General features: G+C 36.4%; 1 protein-coding gene across 2 annotated transcripts in view; it reads right to left on the bottom strand.

Annotated features, from left to right (window-relative positions):
- Positions 1-26,604, bottom strand: part of RAB27B (RAB27B, member RAS oncogene family) — a 173,714-nt gene that overhangs the window by 58,126 nt on the left and 88,984 nt on the right. Inside the window, exon 1 of one of the 2 annotated variants that reach the window (XM_023218369.1) lies at positions 9,805-10,306. The exons of the other annotated variant lie outside the window; for it this stretch is intronic. The gene's annotated coding sequence lies outside the window, so the exon portion shown is untranslated. Of the gene's footprint in view, positions 1-9,804; positions 10,307-26,604 lie in introns of those variants that run through there. 2 annotated transcript variants of the gene reach the window in all.

Below are 26,604 nucleotides of genomic sequence, written 5' to 3' on the forward strand. Positions count from 1 at the left end.
GAGAAGAGGCAGAAGAAGAGACAAGGTAATTTTCCCTAAATTTGGTCAATCATTTGACACTTTTTTCCAGTCAATTTCTTGACAATATTTTACATGTTATTGGAATCTACACAAATACTCATTACTAGACAATTATTCTGTAATTTCTCTAGAACATCAAGATATATTTGTTATGCTTTGGTAAGTAGATCTTGAGGATAAAAGTGTCATCAATTTTGTGACAGCAAAGCTAGAACAAAGCTACTAATTAAAATGAAGAGAATGGGAGTTAATTTGAACTTAAATTAACATTGGCTGGGCATCAATTATTAGAGCATGATATTAATGAGCCAGAATCACTTGATTCAATCACTTTCTGTTGGGTTCCCAATCTCTACTACTAGAACATATTTATAATTGAGATATGACTTGTCATTTTTCACAGGGTGGGTTGGGAGAGAACATAGGTGAAGAGAATTATACACGAAAGAAAAATTACTTAATGATTGCCCCCACAGAAGCTACAGGCATATTTATTATGTCCTTCCAATTTAACAACAATGATTTTAATGACAAATACATATATATACACACATATATATAATTAGATATATAACCTTAAATTTTCCCTAAGTCCTTCCAGAACTTAAACGTATTTATTAGCTAAAGCAGAGTAGTGCTTGCAGAAAATAAAGAAAATAATTATTCCTCTCTTATGATTACTCCACCTCCTTCTTTCCTCCTTGACAGATGGCATTTGGTCGCATAGATTTTGGAGATCACCCATGTGCCTGTATTTCCCAGTCATTATCATCAGCCTGACCTCTCCTGAGAGGTCTAGATTTCAAGAGTCATTTTCTTGAGCATATGCAATTGAATAACCACAGTTACCTCAAATGTAGTACTTCTTCCTCCCTTAACCTGCCTTTCCTTTTCTATGCCTGATTTCAATTTTGGGGACTACTATTTATCCATCCATTGCCTTAGTAGAGCCAGAAATTTAGACTTCATAATAATTTCTCCTTTCCCCCTATGTCTGGTTAATGCCCACTCTTGCTAATTATTTCTTTAATATTAATATAATTTATCTTCTCCAACTTTACAATTTCAGACCTTTGGTATTTCCCACTCCTCACTGATCTCTCTACAGTTTTAACCTCCTTAAATTTATCTTCCTCTTTATTATCATAATACTGCGTTCAAACCACTAACTGAAAACTTATCAAGTTACATTAAAATTATCTGCTCATGTAACTCTCTATTTTACTTGATTCTAAGTTCTTTAAGAGCAGGAACTATATCTTACCATTACAACTAAAGTACCTAATATGACCTGCCAGATAGTAGGCACTTAATGAATATTTTAACCAAAAAATTCAGATAGACGAAAATTAAACCAGAGATTAAATTGGTATTGTCAGGTTTAACATGGTGACAGGTCTTTTGTTGTAATAACATTGTCAGCTTTAACCAACTTAACATTTTTCCTAATGTTTTTAATGTCCTACAACAGGCAGAAATTTTGCTCCTCAAAGAACATCATTCATTCTTGGATTTCTTATTTTCATCTTTCAGATCAAGTGACTATGCACAATGCATAAACTGAATTCTCCACAATTCAGTTTACTATGGAAAACACCAATTAGAAAGCAGTTCTGAGCTATTTTTAAATCCTCCGATTCTAATTTCTACGTACTTTTAGAAAACACGATTCCTGAAAAATAAGACAAAAATATTTCTACTGGTTATAAAATATTGCAATGCAAACAGAACATATTTCTTTAAACATATAGTTAATATTTATGAATTTTAATTGTTCCTTTTCTATTTTGAGTTAGTTCTCTGTTCTCAAGTTGCCAAGCGTATACCCTCAAGTGTATCAATATTTACAATATTGATTTTTAGAATCAACCTCACTGCTCTAGACTGCTTAGAACTTCACGGCTTTGTTTTACTAAAATCACTAGAATCTAACACCTTCTAGAACTGAAGAATGGGAAACTGGTTTCTGGGTCCCTGGCCTCATGCATAAGTCTACTTTAAAAGTCAAAGCGAACTTTGAAAGGCTGAAAACTGTAGGGAATCCAGAACCATGGAAAATACACTTGATAAGAAGATCTGCTGGGAAGCAGAATAACAATATAATTTGAGGCAAATTCATCTTCAGAGCAACTCAGTTATTATCATTTAATCATTTCCAAAGAAAACCTCAATGTAGAATTTTATGACTTCCTCAGAGCTTGCACAGGAAACAGATGCCCAGCAAGGTTTATCCATGTTTGCAGAGGACACAAAGCCTGCAGGTTGGTGTACCTGTACTTAGTGATCAGTATGTTTTGTCTTTATCCATTTTTCATCTCTCCTCACCTTTATCTAAATATAAGCTGCTCCATAATCACAGATGAATAAATTCTCATCAAGCACGTACATTCCTGAGGGCACCCAAATTAAAGGTGTTCAGAAACAATACTAATGAATACTTGTTGGGTATATTTTACTTTTGACTTCTTGGTTTTCCTAATAGGTAAGTGAAAAAAATAAAACATAGCAAAGGAGATCTGGGGAGACTGTATAGGCCAATTTCAAAATAAGTAGAACCTGATGATGGCCTAGTGAAGTTACAAGAAAAAAGCAAACCCAAAGTTGCTCATTTCATCTTATTACTATTACTACTATGCAGGCTTCATCAACTAGCATCTCGTTTCCAATTGAAGATTAAAGAATAGACCTTTCAAACTTGATGGTCTATTTATTTAAGCCTGTTTTGTTATGTTTTAACCCTCTGTTATAAATATGAGAATATTTTTGTTACAGCATTTCTTTTCCTGTAAGATATGTTTTGCAGTGTTGTTTCCTAGGTTCTTCCTAATAGAAGTTTTTACTTCCAAACCTTGAGAGGCAGTATTTGAGAATAGGTATTACAAACTTTAGAAAGATTAAGATCAAAGATTGAGTGGGAGAGGGACAGATATAGGGACTGGGAATGACAGTTTCCATACAGTTAGTTGTGATATCTATCTTTAGTTCGCTTAAAGAATTAATAAATTAGCAAACAGGTTGCATTGCTTCTACATTTTACAGCATTTGGGAGAAAGTTCCAGAAAATCAGAGGCTTAAGTTACTCCAGGGAGGCACCTAAGTCAATATGTGGCACCTCTTGATATTAGAAAAAGTGTCTAATTCTTTTCAAAGTCACTAAGACATGACTAGTTTCTCTTTCCCTCTGAAAAATCTAATTTCATTTTGTATTTTTAGTATTTAGATATGTACAGGAACACTTATCAACAGTTCATTTTGTTTATGAAAATAATATATTTTGAATAATAGAACGTAAGAACTGAATAATTCATTTAATGAACTTCTCAGGCTCTGATTACCTTGCCTAAGTTAGATTGGGCAAATATAATACAAGCTGATTTTGCTTTTTCTAATTATTATTGTTCTGGTATATCCCTCAGGTCAGATTTAACACATAATCTCATTTTTTTCTGAGCAAGTTAAGGAGAGAAACAAGAAGAAAACAGATTAATTTGACTCCAAGTTCAATATGATTGAAAATAAATTTATGTGCTAGAATGAAGCCAGAAAGAGGACTAAAATGAAGTCTTGTACTTTTTCCCTAAACTTATTAAAAAGAAATTTTCCCTCTATTATAGAGTTCATATGTTTCTATCTCTTCTTCCATGTTTACATATATGCACACACACACACATATACTTATGCACACAGATTTATGTATAACATAAAGATAACCTTATGTAGATCTAAGGTTATCTATCTATCTATCTATCTATCTATCTATCTATCTATCTATCTATCTATCTATCTCTACCTATCATCTGTCTAGAGGGATAGACACATAAATGGAAGGAAGAAAAGGAAAAAGAAGGAAAGAAGGAAGGAAGTAAACATAAAACAAGAATTATGTGTTGCCCAAGTCTAGAGTTGAACAGTAGGGATGTTAAAATAACCCTTACCTTTTATTTTACACAGGAGAAAATCAAGATCCTTAAGGAGACTGAATGCCCTGTCTATAGTTATACACTACTCAACGCTAGGAATATTTGACTAATAATAGACTTCCTACTGGTTTTATTTAAATCCCACCAATATATGAAGTCTACATCTCCTCTTTATGAAATCGTTTCCAAAATTATGTGAGTGGGTCTTGGTATCCTTGAATACAGCTGTAGCTACCTAGAAACGTTTTTCCTGCTTTTCTGGATATTAAATACTTGCTTTATAAGGCAGCCACTACTTAATCTACTTTGATCTGTTTTATATTTTATAACTAAACTTTCATTATCAATTCTTAATTTAAAATATCTATAACACGTTATCAAATATTAAACAAATTGTGTTCTTGTATTTGTAGGATTACAGCTTTGGATGAGCGCTTGAGGGTTGTTTAGTTCAACCTCCCAGTAGAAGCCATCTCTATAACACCTCTGACAAGTTAAGATTTAGGTTGCTGCACTTCCTGATCTTCATTGGTCTTGTCTAGTTTCTGCAATGACTCTTCCCCATTGGTGCCTCCAGATTCACCTTGTGCCTCTCTCTGCCACCTGCTTTCCATTCTCCAAACTCCTTTCCTCAGTTTCTTGAATACTCCAAGCTCTTTCCCAGGTTAAGAATTCAGCAAATGCTTTTGTACCATCTGGTTTGTTCTTTTTCAACCCCTTCACCTGACTAGCAACCAGGCAACCTTTAGATCTCAACTGAAATGCCCTTTCCTCACAGTATTCCTCTTGACCACTTCTGCCATTAGTCTTTCTCATTTAAAGAAGTGATTTGCAGTCACAATAACTTCTCAGCTTTCTTTGATTTTAATTTTCTTTTGGTGTTGTGTAGACCTTCCATTCTGAACACTGTTTTCTTTCACATAGAAAGAAGAGGGATTCATGGCTGGGTGCAGTGGTACACACCTGTAATCCCAGCACTTTGGGAGGCCAAGGCAGGCAGATCACCTGAGGTCAGGAGTTCAAAGCAACCTGGCCAACATGGTGAAACCCCATGTCTACTAAAAATACAAAAATTAGCCTGGTGTGGTGGCACATGCCTGTAATCCCAGCTACTTGGGAGGTTGACGTGGGAGAATCACTTGAACCCCAGGGGCAGAGGTTGCAATGAGCTGAGATCGCGCCACTGCACTACAGCCTGGGCAATAGAAACTCGTCTACAAAAAAAAAAAAAAAAAAAAAGAAAAAAAAAAAAAAAGAAAAGAAAAGAAAAAAAAGAAGAGGGACTCAAAGTAGAAACTGAGTAATTCTACTTTCTCTCACGTTCACCAGCACCGGCATGAAGGGAGATGACCCTTCTTTATTCACTGCTTTGTTTCAAACAATGTGAAAATAATCTATCACTCTCCTGAGCATTTTTTCCCAAGATTCCACTCACTGCGCATTACTCTTCTTCAAACTATGCTTACAGCTCTGACAACACCTTCGTTAAGTATTTCTAATTATATGTTTCCTTTATTCATCTGTTCTGGAAGTCATTTTAAAAAATTAAATTTATTAGAGCTTCTACGTATGTAGCCTCATGAGTTTTTCTGGGGGCATCCTTCTTTTCAATTATCTTTAGAATTAGGTGAAACGCTATTTTCAGAATTTTTTAAAGTTAGTTTTTCTGAATATCTTATTTTGAGAACTCCATCTCTTTCCCGAACTGCCAATGATTCCACACTGCTACATGAAATCATCACTTCCCTGTCCTCATCTCACTGTTTATCTTGGCCCTGTCTGACACCATTGACCACACCCTTCATCCTAAAAAAAAATCCTGGCTTAGGTTCATGATGACACGCTCATCCAGTTTACCTTTCACTTGAATGGCTTTTTACTGACTCCTCCCATTCAAGATCCCAAATGTCTGCATAAGCCAGAGCTGCATCCTCAAGCCCTGATTTTTTTCTCTGTAATCTCTCTCTGAGTGATGTCCTCAAGGCTATCACTCTAAATAGCGTCCATAGGCACTTGCCTCTCAAATTTCTATATCCAGCTATGATATCCTCTAGGTGTTCCAGATTCATATATGCAAAAGCCCAAGTTGATAATTCCACTTGGATGTTGAAAAACACTTCAAAAGGCTTCAAAGAAATTCTTCATTTCCCATTAAAACTGTTTCTTCCCTAGCTTTATCCATCTTAGGAAATGGCCTTCTGTCTACCCAGTATCTTTCAGTAGAAATCCTGTTGATCATTTGGTTCTTTTGTTTCTTCACCTCCACCTTTATCCAATTTATTAGCAAGTTCTGTCAGCTCTGCCTTCAAATATTTTCTGAATCTCTCTACTTCTCTAGGTGGCCACTGTTCTGACCCTAATCTATGCCACTGTCATAACTGGTCTATTGGAATAGCCTCCTAACTGGATTCTCTTCTACTCTGGTCACCCTATGACTTAGTCTCTTCAAGGAAGCCAGAGTGATCTTTTAAAAAGATCACCTGGCTGGGCGCGGTGGCTTACGCCTGTAATCCCAGAACTTTGGGAGGCCGAGGTGGGCAGATCACAAGGTCAGGAGATCGAGATCATCTTGACCAATGTGGTGAAACCCCATCTCAATTAGCTGGGCATGGTGGCACACACCTATAGTCCTAGCTACTCAGGAGGCTGAGGCAGGAGAATCACTTGAACCCAGGAGGTGGAGGTTGCAGTGAGCCAAGATCGTGCCACTGCACTCCAGCCTGGCAGCAGAGCAAGACTCTTTCTTGGTTAAAAATAAATAAATAAATAAAAATATAAATAAATAAATAAATAAATCACCTCCCCTGAGGCTTTTCTTGACCACTGAATCACACATTCCCCTTCAGGTCACTCTCACTATATTACCCTTTAACATTTTTTTTTCTTAGTATCACCAGAAGTTCCAGAATTACTAATTTATTTACTTATCTATCTCTCTCCAAACCCCAGATATAATTTCCATGACAGCAGAGGCCTTGTATATCTCACTAACCTCTGTTATCCACAATGCTTAGAAGAATATTAAAGTTCATAGTATGCTCAGTAAATATTTATTGAAAAACATTCAACGGGCTATGTCTAAATCACAGTGTTTTGTCATTTTACTTGGAATAAAAAACAAAGGCCAACAAGTTTATTAGGACCTTCAAAGTCCTCCAAGACCTGTCCCCATTATCTCCTCTCTCTCATTTCTTGCCACCCCCACCTCACTCCCTCTATGCCAGGTGTGTAGGCTTCTTTGCTCTTCCTGAAAGATGCCAGAATGCTTCAATCTAGAATGCTCTTCCTCCACATATCCACGTGGATCATTCCCTTACTTGCCTCAGATCGATATTAAAATATCATCTCAGTGAGGCTTTTCCTGGGCATCTGATATAGAATTTCAGTTCTCCCTGACCCCAGCCCGGGGCACTTTCTGCATGCCTCCTGGGCTTCATACTCTCTGCTGAGCACTTCTCGCTAATGTGCCATAGACTCACCCTGCTTATCTAGTTTGGTCTTTGTCTCCCTGGTAAAAGACAAGCTCTATAAAGTCAGGAATTTTGGTCTACTTCTGTCCACACAGAGTTCAGTGCATAACACTCTTTACAAATATTTGTTGAATAAATGAACAAGCAACTTAATTAATTATTTATCTCAGTATATTGAGCAGTTGTTTAGTTAAAAAGACTAAATTTATTGAAGATTTTTTTGGTCATTTGATAAACAGAGTGTTACTCTCTTTATTGGCAATCTAGACAAGTTTGTCTTATTTAAGGAGTGCCAATGGGAGGTTAATATTTGGAGAACATGAATAATGATTGCAAAGGGTGTGAAACAAATTGAGTAATACTATCAACTCCATATTTGGGGTTTACAATAGGTTTGTTATTATGCATAGTGATGTTGCTGCTTCCTACTTCTATAGGATATACTTAAGCCCCATATATACCTAATAATGAATTAAAAAAAAAATCATTCCCCTTTGGCAGCCATCTTTAGAAAGGAACGTATTCTTCATGGGAAACACCTGGTATGTCCTGTCCGTTTTTATTGAAATCATTTTCCTGCATCTCAACATTACAATTACTTCCTTAACACCTGAACTATTGGTCAAAGTGCCTTGATGAATCAACTCAAGAAATTGGATTGATTGTGAGATGAGCTTTATATGAGTAATTGTTCTATATTTCATGCCCTACTGATCTGAGAGCCCAAAAACCTACCCAAAAATTTTCAGGAGTGAGGGTGGGAAAAGAACAGGTTTCTATTCTGAACAACCTGGACATTTGGATAACTTCCATTTTTCCAGAAAAACAGTGAAATAAATGAACAGCAATTCTGAAACCAACATATAGTTGTAGTGTAAACTGGCATACCAACTGATCTTCTCCTACCAAGAAGATCAATTATATTAGGGTTACCTTCCCTATTGGGTCAAACATGCCTGTTCCAGAAATGACCTATGAGAAAGGGGAACTGTGGTTTGCTTGCATTCAACAGATTCCCTTTATTCCTTCTTGGCAACTATGAGAACAGGCTCATCCAGTTTCATCTGCTGTTTTGTTTTCCTTTCGAAGGCAATGTCAGTAACACTGTATGAGAGGCCATAGTCATTTCTGAAACAGGAAAGTCCCAATAATATTAAACTATCTGTCAAGATTACCCTTTTTTGGTTATCGGTAGGAATCACCTCCTGCCTTCAAGGATGGCTGACCCCGTCTGGGTAGAGGATTATACTAGGAAACTGTGAAAAATAACTGAGGGGCAATGGCACATGACAGGTATGTCTCTCTCTTCATCACTGCAATATGGACTTTACAGCAGCTTGAAAATTCATTAAACTCAAATATCTGAGTTTATAATAATGCTTAAGTCCCTCTTTTCCATCAACTTTTCAAAATTTATAACCATAAAACCCTGTATATTCTATATAGATATTACTGAATATGTGTGATTATAACTAAATATTGAGAACCGTAGACATTTTTCTTATAAACAGAACACAATAAAAATTCAGAGCTGTAATATATTAAACAACAATTTTGTTGTTAATAACCTTGAAATTATATGTTATTACTTTGGACTTAATGATGTGCAGTTTAAAACAACTGGAATTGCATAACCTTAGCTTTAGATCTTGACATAAAAAAAACTCATAAAACATGATACACGTGTGAAGGCTCTAACCAAACACAGCTTTTTCCTAGGAACGCAGTCTCTGCTTACAGTTCACCTTCTTCAGTAGTTTTCAGAGGCTTAATTAATGTTGCATTGGGTGGGAAAGTCTTGAAAGCTAATTTATTGTGACTACTTGAGTGAACACACACGCACACATATACCCTAGTTGGTGCGACACTTAGATCAGAATTTGAAAGTAACAGAGCAAAAAACTGGAAAACAGAAAGTACTCTTAAGGTCTCTGTGGCTATTTCATGTAAGGAAGTGCATATAAATGTCTTATTATCTCCTGACTTGCCTCACTAAGTTACTCCTCCTGAAATGAAACTCTAAGCACATCATCATCCATGCTTTTTCTTATTCATTATTTTGATTGTTTTTTTGAGCTGCAAATGAAAGGAAATTAACATTGCTGTGCCTAGGCTTTTTGTTTTTCTTTTTGCTTTTTTCGGTGGTAACCAGCTGTTTGATAAGCAAACACTCAAAGAGAGCCAGGTCGAGTTGACCCATGCCATCCGTGCAGCACACATCACTACTGTCTTCTTTGCGAGGATTTCTGATGGAAACCGCGATCGAAGGTGTACAGGCACTCACACACGCACACACACACAGAGGCCTCACTTCCCACAGTGCAGGCCGGCGCTGCAGCACCCGGGTAGGTGGGAACGCGTTCCAGCAGCAACAGCCCGCCTTCCCAACTCACCAGCCTGCGAAGTTTCCTTGCCGGGAGAGCAGGTGTCAGATTTCAGAGAGGTTTCCTTCCCCTTCCCAAGCCCTGGAACTCCCAGGCTCCACCGCCGGCAAGGAGACAGGATCTGCTCCACAGGGCGACGAGCACGGGGGCAGCTCCTTATCTCCTCCAACCTGTGGCTCCGGATGGGTCCAAGGCCAGGCGGTCCGCAGACCCTGCCCGTCTGGACTGCGAGTGGCAGGGCTGGTGGCACCACCCTTGGAGTCCGCCGCGGTGGCGGGGCTGGGTAAGGTTTGTGTGAGAAGAAGGCGTGTCTGCAAGTCCCAACGCGGATGTGCGGAGCTCACCTCAGGCAAGTCTTGCTGGTGACTCAACTGCTGCAGTGAGAAACACACTCTGCTCGGGAATGAAATCTCCACACTGTGGGGCTTCGAGTCCTAGCAGCGAGCTCATTTTTATTCATTTTTTTCCTGTGTTTTCTTTGATGTCTCTCATTCAAAAAGCCCAGGGCGCTGTGAGAAGAACTGGGGCCCTGGTATTGCGTTCTATCCTCCGAGGGGGTGTCTTATTAACTATGGGGAGTGAAGGCGAGGGATTGCGAGTGGGGAGCAGAGGACGGCCTCGGGAAATAAAAGAGGGCGTTGGAAAGAAATTAATATTTCAAAAGTTAGGATGTGTTCGTATGAATGCATTAATCGTATGCAACATCCAAATTCACTTCCCAAAGTCCTAATGCACTTCCTAAAGTCACTTCAGAGGTCAGTAAGCTACCACTAAGTAAGATAATGAGCACACGGAGGCATTGAACAAATAGTTGTTAAGCACCTACTATGTGTTACGCCCTGTTCTAAACACATTAGATTCGTCCACAAAGCAAAGATCCTGGCTGCCCATCTTGGGATTACATTTTAGACACATTCAGACATCCCTAATTTACAGACTGGTAGTAAAGGTAAGAATACAAACTTGGGTACATTATAGTAGCAACCGATTTACTCCTCTGTGAGCAGAATTTAAAAGTTCCAAACCTGTGACTTGGATTCATGTTAGTAAACAATGAGATGTCAATGACTGCTTGAATTTCAATTGCTTAACTTGATTCTTATTCAATGCCCTAGAGATAATCTGGGAGGCACTGCTGTTATCAGCTTCCAGAGAATTTCTTGTGGAAGGGAGCAAAGGAATAGCCCAAACCAAAACACAGAACAAACAATAGCAAAGTAGTGGGAAAATTGAGTATTAGAGAAAACATTTTGGTCTCATAGATATCTGTCTATTCTATTATGAAACTATTAAAGAAGTTCTATTTTATGTCCTTCAATGTTCTTGAAAGTTGAAAAGAAGAGCAATAATGCCTTCATAGTGTTATTGTGAGGAATTGACTTAATATCAGTAATGTGTGTAGAATGTGCCTGGCACAGTAAGTTCTATGAATGTGTTGGCTATACTTATAATTTTGGTAACACTTAATCTACTCCATTTTCCCCAAGTAAGATCCAGTTCATAAAAATCATTTTGGATCTACTACATAAAAGCATATGAGGCTCAGATTGTAGATTTTTCAAAGTATATATGCTTGGAATCTATATTTATGATAAATCTACTTTGCATTTAACAGCAATATCTAAGTGTATAACAAGTATGTGTCCATGGGCCCAGATAGAAATAAAAGAAAGAACATAAGAAACTTGAATCTTTTCCACTGTTAACACATTGATTTAAAATCAACCTCTGTGCTATACAATGATAACCCATATTCTTTACCTAGTTCATGTATTCACTACTGACATTAATCCTAATAGCTATTATTTCCTGTATGCAATATAGTTTCATCTCATTTGACTTTCACAACATTACTGTGAAATAGGCAAGGCATCTATTATATTTGTTGTCTCCATTTTCAGAATGAGGTAACTGAGATTGAGAAAGTCGCAATAAATCTGTCCAAAGTGATGAAGTTCAAAAGGTGGAAGTCAGGTATATTGATCCTGAATGCCGAGCTCATAGTGGTCACTGCGTTGTGCTACATACCTGCAACTTCTAGAAAAAGTTTCTGCCATGAGAAAATCTGACACACATATTTATTGATTACTCTCCTTGCCACCTTTCCCTAGGTAAGTGTGTCACCTGCTTTATAGGACCAACTCTTGCAGGAATAGCTCTCCTGGAGTGACTTGCCACATAGAGTCCTGTCTCTGAGGTTCCAAGGCTCAGATGCAGTAGTGTTACATAGTGACACTACCAGAGAGTGGTGGGACATTTCCTTCCCTGGGAAGAGGGGTTCCAAGAAAGAGAAAGAGTAGGAAGACACAAGAGAAATATTGCTTGGCCACTCCACGAAGGCCACTTTGACCAGAGCTAGAGCAGAATAAAAAACAATGGAAAACCAGTGAAAACACGGGGACAGCATTATGTGTCATGATAATAGTAATAAGGTCTTCCTGTACCTGGAGTTTATGTAGCACAACTTAACTAGACATAACATCTGTCTAATTCAATCAATATGGCACTGAGGTAAACGTTAATGTACATGGGGTGATATGTAGTTACAAATGGCAAAATTATCACATGTATTTCATCTCTCCTCAAACTGATTTATTACAAGAATAAATGAATTTTTAAAAATGTTACTGAATCACAAAGTCAAATAAGCAGATAAAATAACAGATAAACTTGCAATGAATTTTGGAAGAAGCTAAATCAGATGGAGGCATGGTGACTGATTTGGAAGAGCAGAGGATTCTATATGCATGCTTGCAGGAGAGATTATGGATAAAAAGCAAGCCAATTCTTCCTGCAAAACCTGGGCAGACCCAGGCCTAGGAGGCAGAAATCTCAGCATAGAAGGAGGCCAGGTGGTGGGGTAAACACAGGGGTTTGGTTGTACGTCTGTTTATTGGAATGCTTGGACCCAAAGTTCCCTTCCCCACTGTCACACAATCAACCAACCATAAGTTCCTCCATCTGCTCAATCCAGCTTCCAGGAGACTGGAGGTTTATTTTCTGGAGAAAGTAAACTAGAGTAATTTGTGGTTCAACAAGATGAACTGAACACATGCCTTTCTACCCTGCTCCTAGAGATAATGAATAAAAAAAGAAATTTATACACAAAACAGGAAAAAAAATCTTTTGAAATTGAAAATATACTCAACATTTACAAAAAACTGACAGATGGGTGAGAAGACTAAGTTGAAAAATCTTCAGGAAAGTAGAGCAAAAAGCTGTAGAAATTTTTTTTAAATGGAAAAAAATTCTGACTAATGGAAATCTCAGAAAGCTCTAGAAAAGAGTTCTTTCTATGCAGAAAAGGATAAAAACACTAATTTGAAAAAAAATGTAAAAACAATACCAGAAATGAAGATGATGAACTTTGGGGATCAAAAGTTTCACTAAACGTCCAGGAGAACAATCTTTTAAATTAATCAAATAATTAAACTCTTCGAGATATATCATTCTGAGATAAAAGAAACAGAGGAATAAAGAGAAAAACCTAAAACATCTTCCAGAAACATAAAGCCAATCACATACAAAGGAAAAAATAAATGCATCAGATTTCTCAAGAGCAATAATGGATCCAGAAGTTTCTTTGAATGTCTTCACATTTTTAAATGAAATTATTTTGAACTTAGAATTGTATACCAAGACAAACTGTCAGCCAAGCTTGATTTTAAAAAAAATTTCAGATATGCATGGACTTAAAAAATACACATCCTGTGTGCCATTTTAAAGTAGCAGTTCCCCAAATATGCTTGTAAATCAAGAAAGAGGAAGAGATGAAACCTCAATGCAGGCCCAACATAAAAGGCAGTAAAATAAATTCTCCAGAGCAATAAGTGTGAAGCAGGCCTAAAGAGAGGTGAAGAGATGGTTTGCAGCAGGAATGTCTCCAAGAAAAAAAAAATGAAAAGAAAATGATAGATTGATACACATGTGCATTTGAAAATACAGTAGATAGTGGGAAGTTTCCACCAGATTCCATGTTCTGCTCTTTTTCTTGAGCACCACACTAGATTTCATTTCTTAGCCCCTTGCAGGTGGAGACACATGTCACTGAAGTCTGGTTCATGGATTGTGGGCAGAAGTCATGTACATCGCTTCCAGGGTATGCCCTGAGATCCTCTACACTTCCCCTCTTCCCTTATTAGTGTGCAGATGCAAAGAACCAATGAAGAGCTCTAAGGCCCTAGAAGACATGACAGCCCCTAGACGAAAAGTCACGACCCTGAACTAGGGTGTGACATGGCAACCCCAGCTGCCACATGCTGGACTACCACATGAGCTAGAAGTAAACTTGTATTGTATAATGCCAAGAAGATATTTTAGAGTTGTTACCACAGTTAGATCATTCTGTTACAGTTGTTAAGATCAGTTGGAGGCAATTGTGAATAATATACAATAGGTACAGAGTGTGCTGAACTAATTTTAAAAGGACATTATTAACTCCATGAGAAACAAAAAGTTGCAAGAGAAAAGAAACATTATGATAGAATACCACTTTGTTCAGATCTGGACATAATAAAAATGTTGGGAACACTGACAAATGTATTAACCCTAAACTATAATAAAACTACAGGTGGAGGATGGCAGAGGGAAAGACTCTCCGTGTATATGTGCATGTAAGACAACTAAACCCTCAACTATTATAACAAAAATCAATAAATAATGTGTAAAGTTGCTAAAGAAATAGCAGGATAAGCAAACCAGTTAGAAATGTAAAAGTACAGTTAAAAAGCTACTAAAAGAGTCAAATGTTTGCCTAGGGGATTAAGATCAGGGCTTAGGAGGAGACCTGCACTGTTCCACAAGAACCGTAGATTTTGATTTTGTTTTAAGTTATGAGATATATTACCTTAATAAAAATAAAATTAATTTTAAATTACATTTAAAATACACAAAAGGAAACAACAGATATTTGTTCTATAGAGAAAACATCATGCTTTATTAAAGTATTTATATATACTTTAATATAATGATCTATAAGCAGTGGAGAAAGTGAATTGAAATGCAGGATGAAGATAGATTTGATAGGTTTCCACAATGATTTATTCATTCAACAAACATTTATTAAGTAACTTGTGCCTGGTACACTGCCAGGTATGGGGGATGCAGTGCAGAACATGAAGGAAAAATAAAGGTGTGCTCTAAGAGAAAACCAGCATTTTAAGCTTTAAGCGACAAATATATTTGGTTTCTTCTCTCTTGCCTTCAGTAGCATGAGCCACTGACCTTCTGGTCATGACAATGCCTTTCATCCTTCACTATCCTCTTAGAAATTTCTCTTGACTTGACCCCCTCACTGATGAGATCTGAGATTTTGTAACCCTTCTCTTGCGATTGCAGGGGAGGCTTCACCAGAAAGTTATGCACGGGTGTGCCTCTACCTCCTGCTGATTTTCTGTTCATGTGAAGAAGTCTGTCTAATCACAAATCAAAATCCACCCATCTCCAGTTAGAGAAAACCTCACAGCATGACTAACAAGTCATAAGACTGAATTTCCAGGCCATGCTAGTTTTTTTCACAACGAAGATGTAACTTTGAGAAATATACATGCTTAAGATACTTTCTACTGGCAAATTACTTTAAATGTGTAGCACATAAAGACCTATTTTAGATATCTGCTCATTAAACTGGCTATGTTTTCACAATTGTACCTACAGCATCTACTCTGTGGTGAGGTCTTAACCTTCCCAGTACCAACCTCATTTTGCCTGTTTTTTAGAAAGTGTAATGAAGATATACTTGGACCATATTAGAAATTATTGTAATTTTGTCTAATTTTTTCTTCTTATGTTAGAGGAACATGCTGTGGGAAAGGTCCAAATAATGTCACGAGTGATGTTCACATATAGCCTTTATGAAAGTCCTAATTTGCCAAGAAGTCACAGTAGTGTGGGTATGCCATGATCCTGTCTATGAATATTTGACATCTTTATTAAAAAAAACTATAAGCAGAATTTTAGAAATAATTACAAGAACAAAAATTGGTTAAAGAGAAGAAAAGTTACAAAAATAAGAACTAAGCACACAGGAAAGAATAATTCATTTTCTACAAGTCATACGACAATACGCATATATAAATATAGTCATTTATTAGCATATATAATTGTATGTGTGGACATAAGTATAGTCATATGCAAAGCCATATAAAATTTATAATTATATTTGCTTTGCTGGTAGCTTTATGGTGAGCTGCAAAATAAAATGTCATATGGGCTTACCATATAAGTACAAATGAATATATGGTGATTTCTCCATTTTCCCAAAAGCTGTTACCTAAAACCAGTGTTTTCGTTACTTTTGCTACTTTTTAAACTGCAAACACTTCAAGCTGTGATGTCATATATTCAGGAATGACTATTAAGTCATCTTAAATTCCTTCGCTGGCCTTTTAACCAATTATAAGGTATTTTTTCTAGGCATCTAAACTAATATTGACTAATGTAATTTCAGGCAAATATGTCTTTCCTTCTCAAAATACATTTTTATCAAATTAATTTGATGATTGTTTCCTTATAAGAGAACTGTAGGGACTCCAATGTTAAGATAACTATCTCTTTTTTAAGATATAATTTGGGAAATCATCTTGCCTTATTTTTAGCCATATATGATGTTATAAGTTGTAAAGAATAACAGCTAGTTGACTGGGTGTGGTAGCCCATTCTTGTAATCCCAGCACTTTGGGAGGCTGAGGTGGGTGGATCACCTGAGGTCAGGAGTTTGAGACCAGCCTGGCTGACATGGTGAAACCTCATCTCTACTAATAATACAAAAATTAGCCATGCGTGGGGCCCATGGCTGTAATCCTAGCTACTCGGGAGACTGAGGCAGGAGAATTGCTTGAACCCAGGAGGTGGAGGTTGCAGTGAGCCGAGATCGTGCCATTGCAATCCAGCCTAGGCAACAAGCGTGAAACTCCATCTCAAAAAAATAAAAAATAAAAAATAAAAATAACAGCTAGTTAATTAAGGTTTGATCATAGCAAATAATCACATGCTATATGATTACTTTTTTAAAACTATACTTTGGAAAATAATGTCAATAAACCTTATCATTATGTGCAACATGATCTATTTATTTTTTCTTATTTTATTTTATTTTTTTTGAGAAGGAGTCTTGTTCTGTCACCCAGGCTGGAGTGCAGTGCTGTGATGTTGGCTCACTGCAACCTCCATCTCTCAGGTTCAAGTGATCCTCCCACCTCAGCCTTCTGAGTAGCTAGGATTACAGGTGCACACCGCTACATTCAACTAATTTTTTGTATGATCTAGTCAATTTTTATTAACAATATGGTAACAGCTTATATGCCTATAAGGAATTTTTATTATTTTTTTTATTTTTTCATCATATTTCTAGTAGTATACTAAAATATGTAATGTAATGAGTATGTTTATATTTATGTATATTTTATAATTATATTATTATATTGATGTAGAATTATAATTTTATAATATTGATAGTATATAATATTCATTAATAATAATTATGTTAAAATATAATTATTTATAAGTAAATTTCTATTTTTAAAGTAATGTGAAAATTCTAAATACTACAGCCATACAATACCTTCTGAAATATGTATTGCTGCCATAAACACTAAGTAGGTTTCTGTTCTATGGATTTTTTAGCTACAGATTTCATTGCTACTGAAGGTTGAGTGGCTGGAATAAAATCCCCACATACTTCATATAAAATATGAATATGCTAGAACCATTCAATTTATTTTAAATCAATTATAAACAATATATTTTTATAGTCATATATTTGGTGTGAGTCTTAACAGAAGAGATGAGTTTTATAACAACTGATTTAAAAAACACGATTAGGATAGAGATACAATTAATAAGAACTTCTCATTTTCTTGCATTTCTCTCCCTGTAAAATGTGGTGAACACTAGTCACATTGGTATAGGGCTCTCAAACCTCTTTTCTGTTTGTGGGGCCTCCTCGGATGCATGTCTTAGTGGGAGTCCACTGAAAAAGTCAGAGGTCAGGTGCTCATGGCAGGAATGGTGGTGTGTAGAACCTGAATGCAATAGCACTGAGTGGTTCCAGTGGAGGCATCCTAACCACACGGTTGAATGTCTTTGCTTATGGCTCTAGTTCCATAACATGCCATGGAGTAGGGACAACAAAATGCCAAATGAGGGAGAAGAAGTCTTACACCAAAACAAATATGGAACTTGATCATTTGTATGAGCAAAGTGAGAAACATGTATGAGAATGAATTCTGAGGGTGCTCGTACCAAGGAGAAAGGAGCACAATTTTAGAAAAGGATGAATTGATTAATATAGATGTAGAGGATATAATATACTAGTTTGATTAGCTGGGAGGGCTTGTAATTGTTTTCTCAGTTTGATGAAACTCAAACTCAGATTAAACCCTGTCTTAATTCAAAGACCCACCCTAACTCTTTAGGAAGGGCATTGCAATACCATTACAAATACAATTAGAATGTCTGCTGTCTGAAATTTCCTAAAGGATTGTATGGTTATTTGCCAAGGTAATTGTCATTGGAGAACAGGAACATTTCCAGAATAATAGAAAATTGACTCTAAGCTATCACTAACTGCTGGATAACAAGAAATCCACTGAAATTCAAAGATTCAAGTCAAGATTTGTGGCTTAACCAACTTCACCTTTAATGTGGGCTCATAGGAGTCTCAAATCCACCTCATATCTATTTTGCTGTTTCCTCCCTTCCTACAGATCAAAGGATAATGTGACAGAAGAGTGAATTCAGAGATACTGAAACTATGCAACACAACTAAAGAGACTATATCCAATAGGACAGTCATTTTCTGAAAGAACTGCAGAAATTAATGTCACCATTAAGGACTTGAATCCTTAATGGTAATACTAATTTCTGGTGATTCTTATGAGATCTCCTCTAGGTTCTCTACACTGACTGTGTGGAAGGTGGATGGGATGGGTCTTCAAGAATGCCAGTGAATAGCTATAAACTTAATCAGATGATAACTTCAATTGCAACTAATGCAACTAACCAAATAGATACATATTCTAATACTTGGTATATTTGGATAGATGGTTCTAAGAGACTTACTTACTTACTAAATTACTTGCAAGACTTTCCAACCAATTCAGATTTCAGACAAAGCCATTCTGTTTCTTGTATTTTATGCCCAAGAGATTTATGATAAACTGTTTATTAGTAGTAGAACAGAGTGATGAATAGAGCCTGTGACATTCCCTAGTAGGATAATTAGTTTGGAAGCCTATACATTATAAACTTTAGGGTCTTCCCAAGTTTAGAAAGGGTAAGATCAATAGGAACTCTAAATCTAAAGCCTTAGGTTTTACTCCAAGTTCTGCCAAAGATACGTGATAAATTAATCTTTGATCTTATATGTTCAAAATAGAAGGTTTTAAAATAACTCATTCTGCTGATAAAAGTTTCACACACCTGATGCCACAATAGTTGTCCAAAGAATGAATGTTTGTTGAATAAATAACTGAATGAATCTGCTAATTACCTTCACATCCTTTGCAAGGAAAGTTTCAAGGAAAAGAGCACAGAATTTCTTGCTTTAAATTTCAGAAACTTTGATTTTTTTTAATAATTGAGATGTAAAATGTTAGAAATAAAGATTTGTGAAAATGATTTAAAGTATTGTATATCAGACTCTCGAAATAAATGTGATTTGAAATAAAGTCTATAGCAAATACATTTCTTGAGCCATAATGATACAAAATATTTGTATGTTTTTCTCTATGAAAATTAGGAAGGGGAACTCCTTCACATTAGTCATTATATTATGACCTTATGTCACTATTGGTGATAAACATATTAGCAACTCTCTGTCCTGCATTTTAATAAATAAATCACAGAAATGCCTTGGCTATTGCTGGTTGCCCTTAGCCTTGCCACAACTCACTAATGGACAAAATGGATTTGTGACAATCAGAAAATACACAGCCCAAACTTGCACTTACTGATCCCAACTCTAGGATCTTTTAACACTTGGCATCACAATCTGGAACCTGCTTTCTCCAACTAACTGGAAGTGTTTTTCACTTTCTTTGAGATTATCATTGTCAAGATAAAAATTATCCTTAAATCTTTTCTGTTTCAAAGTTAAAAAATAAAACATTTGCTTAAACCATTTTTTTATTAATGATCATTCAGCAAATTATAAAATATTTAAACATATAGCTCCAAATATGTCAATCCCTCAGTCATCTTGGCACAGATATACTTACTGATTTAAAAATACTACAAATACAAGTTTTTGAAAATATTGGAAATTTGTGAAATATCTCGAAGTTGAATTCAACACCTAACCCCATGACTCTATGATCCCATGTTTGATGTGGAAGCAACTATTATTGTATTTCACCCACTCTTGATTTGGCCTTCACTGTATACCCTCAATTTGGTCAGTGGGGACCAGAAAGCATTTCTAACCTACTAATGTTTTTGCTGGCACAATTGATATTTTTTAGCCATGACAAGGAACAACCAACTCTACATTTCACAGTAACTCTAGAAGGGCTTGCTACTCACACTTAAGCATATTAAAATAATGGATGTTTATACTGGTGAATTTGTGCCAACACATACACAAACTATATTAAGTAAGTCAGTTGAAAAAGATAGGGGTTTTGATATCTGAACTTGATAAATAAACATATTGAAACAAAAATATTTTTATACTTAAAGAGAGAAGATTTATTTAGCTATCAATTTATTAATAATAATACTGGCCAGGCACAGTGGCTCATGCATGTAATCCCAGCACTTTGGGAGGCTGAGACGAGTGGATCACCTGAGGTCAGGAGTTCAAGACCAGCCTGGCCAACATGGAGAAACCCCTTTTCTACTAAAAATACAAAATTAGCCCGGCATGGTGGGACATAATAAGCTATAACTTTAAGAATTTTTGTGTAGTAAATACCATCATGAATTGCTTTGGGTGGTTTCTTAAAATGGTCCTCAACGTAGAAGAATGACATTAATAGCAAATTATTAAAGAATTATCAAGAAAAGTAGGTAAGAGCTTCTCTAAGGGAGTGAGGGCTTTACAAAATGATGCTCCTTGAAGATTTGGCTAAATCAATAAATTGATTTTAGAGTAAGAAATTGATAGACTATTCTCCGGTACACAGATTTTAATAAGTCCAGAGGCAGAGGGATTTGAGGTTATATCTCCCAGGAGTACTTGGAAAATAGCCGTTATGTGTTGGTGGTTAAATGAGAATCATTATACTTTAGCCAATGATGTAAGATGATGTCTTGCCACGAAAGCTGAGAAGTCTGACATGGCTATGTCTGCACAAAGGGCTCCCTATTTCTGCTCAAGTTTAAAACAGGGGAGGATCCTCTGCAAGTGGTTCTAAGCCTTCTCTAGTACACAGATACCATACTCCTGAAATAATACTTCATGGAAGATTAGTCTGACCCTTGGAAAACAATTGAAGTAGTTATAATCCACGCATTTTCAATGAGAGAAACATTGCCCCAGGGAGGCAAAATTTGTTGTTGGGAGGTGAAATAATCTTACTCTTTTTATGTATAAAGCATAGATATATCTATGGCACATAAACAGATACACAGTATATCTGTGGTATTAAATTTTCATTTGGGTGGCAATTAGGGAAAAAAAATGTCTGAAAAGGCTTCTTAGGGTGGGATTGGGGGTGGTTGCTGTGAAATAAAAGATAAGAAAAACTGATAAATACCAAACACAAAATAACAACAGCACATTCCTTTCAGTCCCGACTCACAAACGTATTCACAGACACTTAAACATATAAACTTGATGAACATAACCTCATTCAATATCCTACAATAAAAACTATTTGTAGTATATATTCTCAAGTAACTGAAAGGGTTAACTCAGTTAAATGTTGAAATACATCTATTCAAAAGATTAATGTGGTTTTAGAATATTAATATTTTGGCATGGTTGTTATTCTACTAATACCATTTTTGTGTTGGGAAGATAAAAATATATGCTTAACAAACCTTGCCTTCTTATTGTCTACAGAAGAGAGATTAGATATAGCTAATCTAAGAAGTATATCCTGTCAATTGCTAAAAATATTTTTAAAACAGCCAGGAGGGTAATCTGCTCTGGAGTATTGAGTTGCTCAGATAAGGTGGGATCACTATTTGGGATTTAATTCTTTTTAAATGTTTTCTAATGGCAACTGGGGAAAGAACACAACAACATGTGAAGAAAAGCCATAGATTTCCCTCCTCCATTTGATCCTATTCCCTTGAACTAAATCAAAAATATTTCCACATTAATGTTCAAACAAATACTAACTTATGTAGGGTTTTAAAAATAGAATAGCTTTATTCAATAAATCTGGATTGTAAATCTGGATCTTTCACAGCTTTCCCAGTGCAATGGCAAAGTTGAATAGTTACTGCCACAAAGTAGTTGACACAGCCTACAAGTTTGAAATATTTATTATCTGGCTCTTTAGAGAGAGAGTTTGCTGTCCCTAACAATAGAGGATTTGGTTAAATAAATTACTGTTCATCCACTCAAAACAGACTGCATTTATTGAAATGTTATTGTAAGAGAGTGCTTCATTAAATGAAAATAGATGCACAATGCACATGAACTAAGCAACCGAAAACAGCATACATAGTGAAAGTCAATTTTCGTTGAAATGTGCACATATACACAAAGTATTATGTTAGGTGCTTAGAGCTGAAAGAGCTTGGCTCTCAGAGTTTCACAGACCCAAGTTCCATTACTGACCATACCAACTAATTATCCATTGTGTGGGAAAATAAGTTACTTTGTCTTCTTTCTCCATTAAAAAAAATAACCTGGGGATGTTCAAGTATAGATATCGCTCATCTCCTTCCAAAAACTGATTTGAGGTGAATGGACATATTTATATCTATTCCTGTGTTAATCTGTTTATGTTGCTGGAAAGGAATACCAGAAACTGGGTAATTTATAAACAGGTTTATTTTGGCTCACGGCTCTGCAGACTGTACAAGAAGCAGGGCACCACCACCTACTTGGCTTCTCGCAAGGCCTCAGGAAGCTTACAATCATGGCAGAAGGCAGAGGGGGAGCCGGTGTATCACATGGTGAGACAGGGAGCAAGTGAGAGGGGAGAGGTGCCATGCTTTTTGAAACAATCAGATCTTGAGTGAACTCATTTCCACTCATTATCATGGGGATGGTACCAAGCCATTCATGATGGATCCACCCCGTGACCCAACACCTCCCTTTACATCCCACTGTCAACCTGCGGATCACATTTCAACATGAGATTTGGAGGGGACAAATATCCAAACCATATCAATCCCTTATGGAGATTTAATCATTAAATGAAGCACGTAAACTTTCTCATAGGATGTCTAGTACGTGGCACAGCAGAATACATTTTTAAACGTTCCTCTTACCTCTGCTTCAAGTAGGCAATAGAAGAAGATAAGAAACTCCTATGTTATTTATTTTTCAATAAGCAGATGGGATACAGAAAAGAGTAAAGAAAACCCCTTCAGCGCTGGGGTATTCTCCAGCCACAGTGGTAGACAAGAACCACAGAACCTCAGAGAAAAGCTACAACCGAGAGCAGCATTAGAACAAGGTATTAGCATATTTCTATGCCATGACATCTTGTTTCTTCTCTGAATTATGTCAACTAAGGGTTATAATTGCAGAGGATGAGAGAGAATCTGCTTCTTTATTCATTCTATTTCTCAGGCTGAGACAGAATTATCATTTGCACCAAGAAGATGGGGAAAATATTTCTTGAATTATTAGTTTTATTTGCAACTATTTGGTATACTATTGTATATAGATGTATGTATACATATATATGTGTGTGTGTGTATTTGTATATATTTTGTTTTCCTCACACTACGATTTAAATTATTCTAGTGTTTCATCTTTAAACCAATAGAAATAAAGTATTAACAAAATCAATTCCTAAAATGTCCTTGTTAACTAATATAGAGTCATAGAATCTCAAAATTTGAAAGCAATCATCTAGGTTAGAGTTTCCCAAACTCTCTTCCATGGAACACTATGTCTGAAAGGTATGAATAGTTGCATGTGTATGTTAAAGGAGTTCCATGGTCAGACTGCTATGGGAAATGCTGCCTCTGCTACTGTCTCTGCAATGCGCACTAACACATTCAGGTCTCCAAAGTAATCAAACTTCTTTATTTAGCCTGTCTCATCCAAAGTAATTTGGCAGTAACATTTCTTTACTCGTAAAACTCCTATTTAACATCTCCTAGGATTATTTCCAGAACATCTATAAATTTTCATGTAGTTAAATCCACTCATTCTACAGATGAGGAAACATAATCACGTACAACAAAAGAAAGTGAACCTGGCAACTCAGATCCTGCATTCATTTCTGTTTGCCAACTATTGATCTCAATATTACCCAGATTCTAAAATTCTGTTTAATACAACAACATGTTTGTCTTTTCTCCTTCCCAAACCCCCCAAAATGTCAATGAAACTAATAGAAAGGTATTCACTCATAAAGACAATAGCAAGGAAAAGGTACAACAGATATTTTGACATTAGCAAGTGTGCTTATTACCTTATCAGAGCAAACTTACACAAAATCCCTGCACTAGGGGTCATGGAGGAGAGTAATGGATTCGCTCAGAACCACTGAGATGTTTAGCATTTAAAAATATCAGGTAATGTAAAAAGTATTGGGTGGATAGGAAGTTGCAACAGAGGCATTGAGTGAATGTCTTATGAAAGAAAAATAAATCTCAAGACCCCCAAATCATTAAACCAAAGGGAAAAGTCAAGGTGGAAACTGTGTCAGGCAAACTTGCTTCCCATTTTATTCTTAAATAAGATAGCTACAAAGATAAAAAGCCACATACCTCCCTCACAATTTGTCCACAAGGAAATTCTTTGGGCCTCAAGATCTTTACCCTAAAACACAGTTCTGTTGAATTTCACCCTGGCAATGTAAATCGATAGCTGATCTTCACAGGTGTAGGACAGAAAGTCATTCCTCTGCTCACCTGAGACAAATGCATATCTGATTGCTTCCTCTGCCCTATTGTTTATGTAAAAATGCAGATTAACTGTGCCAGACTAAAGCATAAGTGACTATTCCTCCATCCTCCTCTCACATGTAAATTGTGTATTCAGCGAAAGGCTGATCAAAGACTCAAAAGACTTAAAATGCAGCAGTTTGTCTCTTCTCTACCTATGACCTGGGAGCTCCCGCCCTCTTGAGTTGTCCCACTATTCCAGACTGAACCAATTTACATGTTATACATAATGATTAATATCTCGCGTCCCGAAATGTATAAAAGCAAGCTTTACCCCAGCCATCTTTGGCACATGTCATCAGGACCTCCTGAGGCCATGTCACAAGTATGTCCTTAACCTTGGCAAAATGAACATTCTAAATTGGTTGAGACCTATCTCAGATACTATTAAGTTCACAGTCTCTATGCAGTGTGCCTCTTCCCCCATTCAGAAGTTCAGGAAACTTATTTCTCAAGAGTGACTCAGATAGGTGATAAAGCATGGGGAGACTAACCAAAAAGTAATAAAACAATCCAAATTCTAATATTATAATATCAGGCTATATTTTTTCATAGGAAATGTATTCATTTCAGGTAACATTTATTGAGCACCAATAATAATGGACTAGATGCTGAAGATACAAAGATAATTTAACTGCAGAATTCATACAAAAGCCATGATTCCTGGTCTCAAGGAGTCTATAATTACAGGAAGAGGGTTCACAGAGGTTTTCTTATTTATATATATTTATATTTTATATGTATATTTTTTGAGACAGGGTCTTGCTCTGTCGCCCAGGCTGGAGTGCAGTGGCACAATCTCGGCTCACTGCAACCTCCACCTCCCCAGTTCAAGTGATTCTCATGCTTCAGCCTCCCAAGCAGCTGGGATTACAGGCACCCACCACTACACATGGAAAAAGAAAACACACACACACACACACACATACACACACACACAAAACAAAACAAAACAAAAAAGTACTTTTCAAACACCCAGGTTGGTTAATTCTAACAGAACAGAAAGAGCCTGAACCACAGTATTATCATTATAAAATTTTTCATTGTGACAACTCCTATAATAATAACTTAAAAATATGAATGGGGCTGGGCATGGTGGCTCATGTCTGTAATCCCAGCACTTTGGGAGGCCTAGGCGGGGGGATCACAAGGTCAAGAGATCGAGACCATCCTGGCTAACACTTTGAAACCCCATCTCTACTAAAAATACAAAAAATTAGCTGGGCGTGGTGGCACACACCTGTAGTCCCAGCTACTCAGGAGATGGAGGCAGGAGAATCACTTGAACCTAGGAGGCAGAGGTTGCAGTGAGCCGAGATTGTGCCACTGCACTCCAGCCTGGGTGACAGAGTGAGACTCTGTCTCCAAAAAAAAAAAAAAAGAATGGGAAAGAAATATATATCTATTTATATACATATCTATAAATGTTATATATTATTTATATATAATTATATATATCTATATATGTTATATATTATTTATATATAATTATATATATATATAATCATTGCTAACATTCTCAGACCCATTTCTTTATCCATTTACTCATTATATATTATTATATAAAAACATATAACATATATATATATATATTCATTTGGATACTCTATGCTTATATATACTTGAAATGAAAGTGAAAAGATACAGAAAGACTGCTCCTTTAACCAGTCTCCTATGTTCCCCACATAGTAACACACCATAGAGCTCCATGTCATATCACACACCAGGCTGCCTCTCCCTAAGAAGAGGGCAGTTCTGCATTAAGCAGATGATTCAGATACCAGCCAG

This window comes from Piliocolobus tephrosceles, chromosome 18 (assembly GCF_002776525.5).
Source record: "Piliocolobus tephrosceles isolate RC106 chromosome 18, ASM277652v3, whole genome shotgun sequence".
In the NCBI taxonomy this organism is placed as follows: domain Eukaryota; kingdom Metazoa; phylum Chordata; class Mammalia; order Primates; family Cercopithecidae; genus Piliocolobus; species Piliocolobus tephrosceles.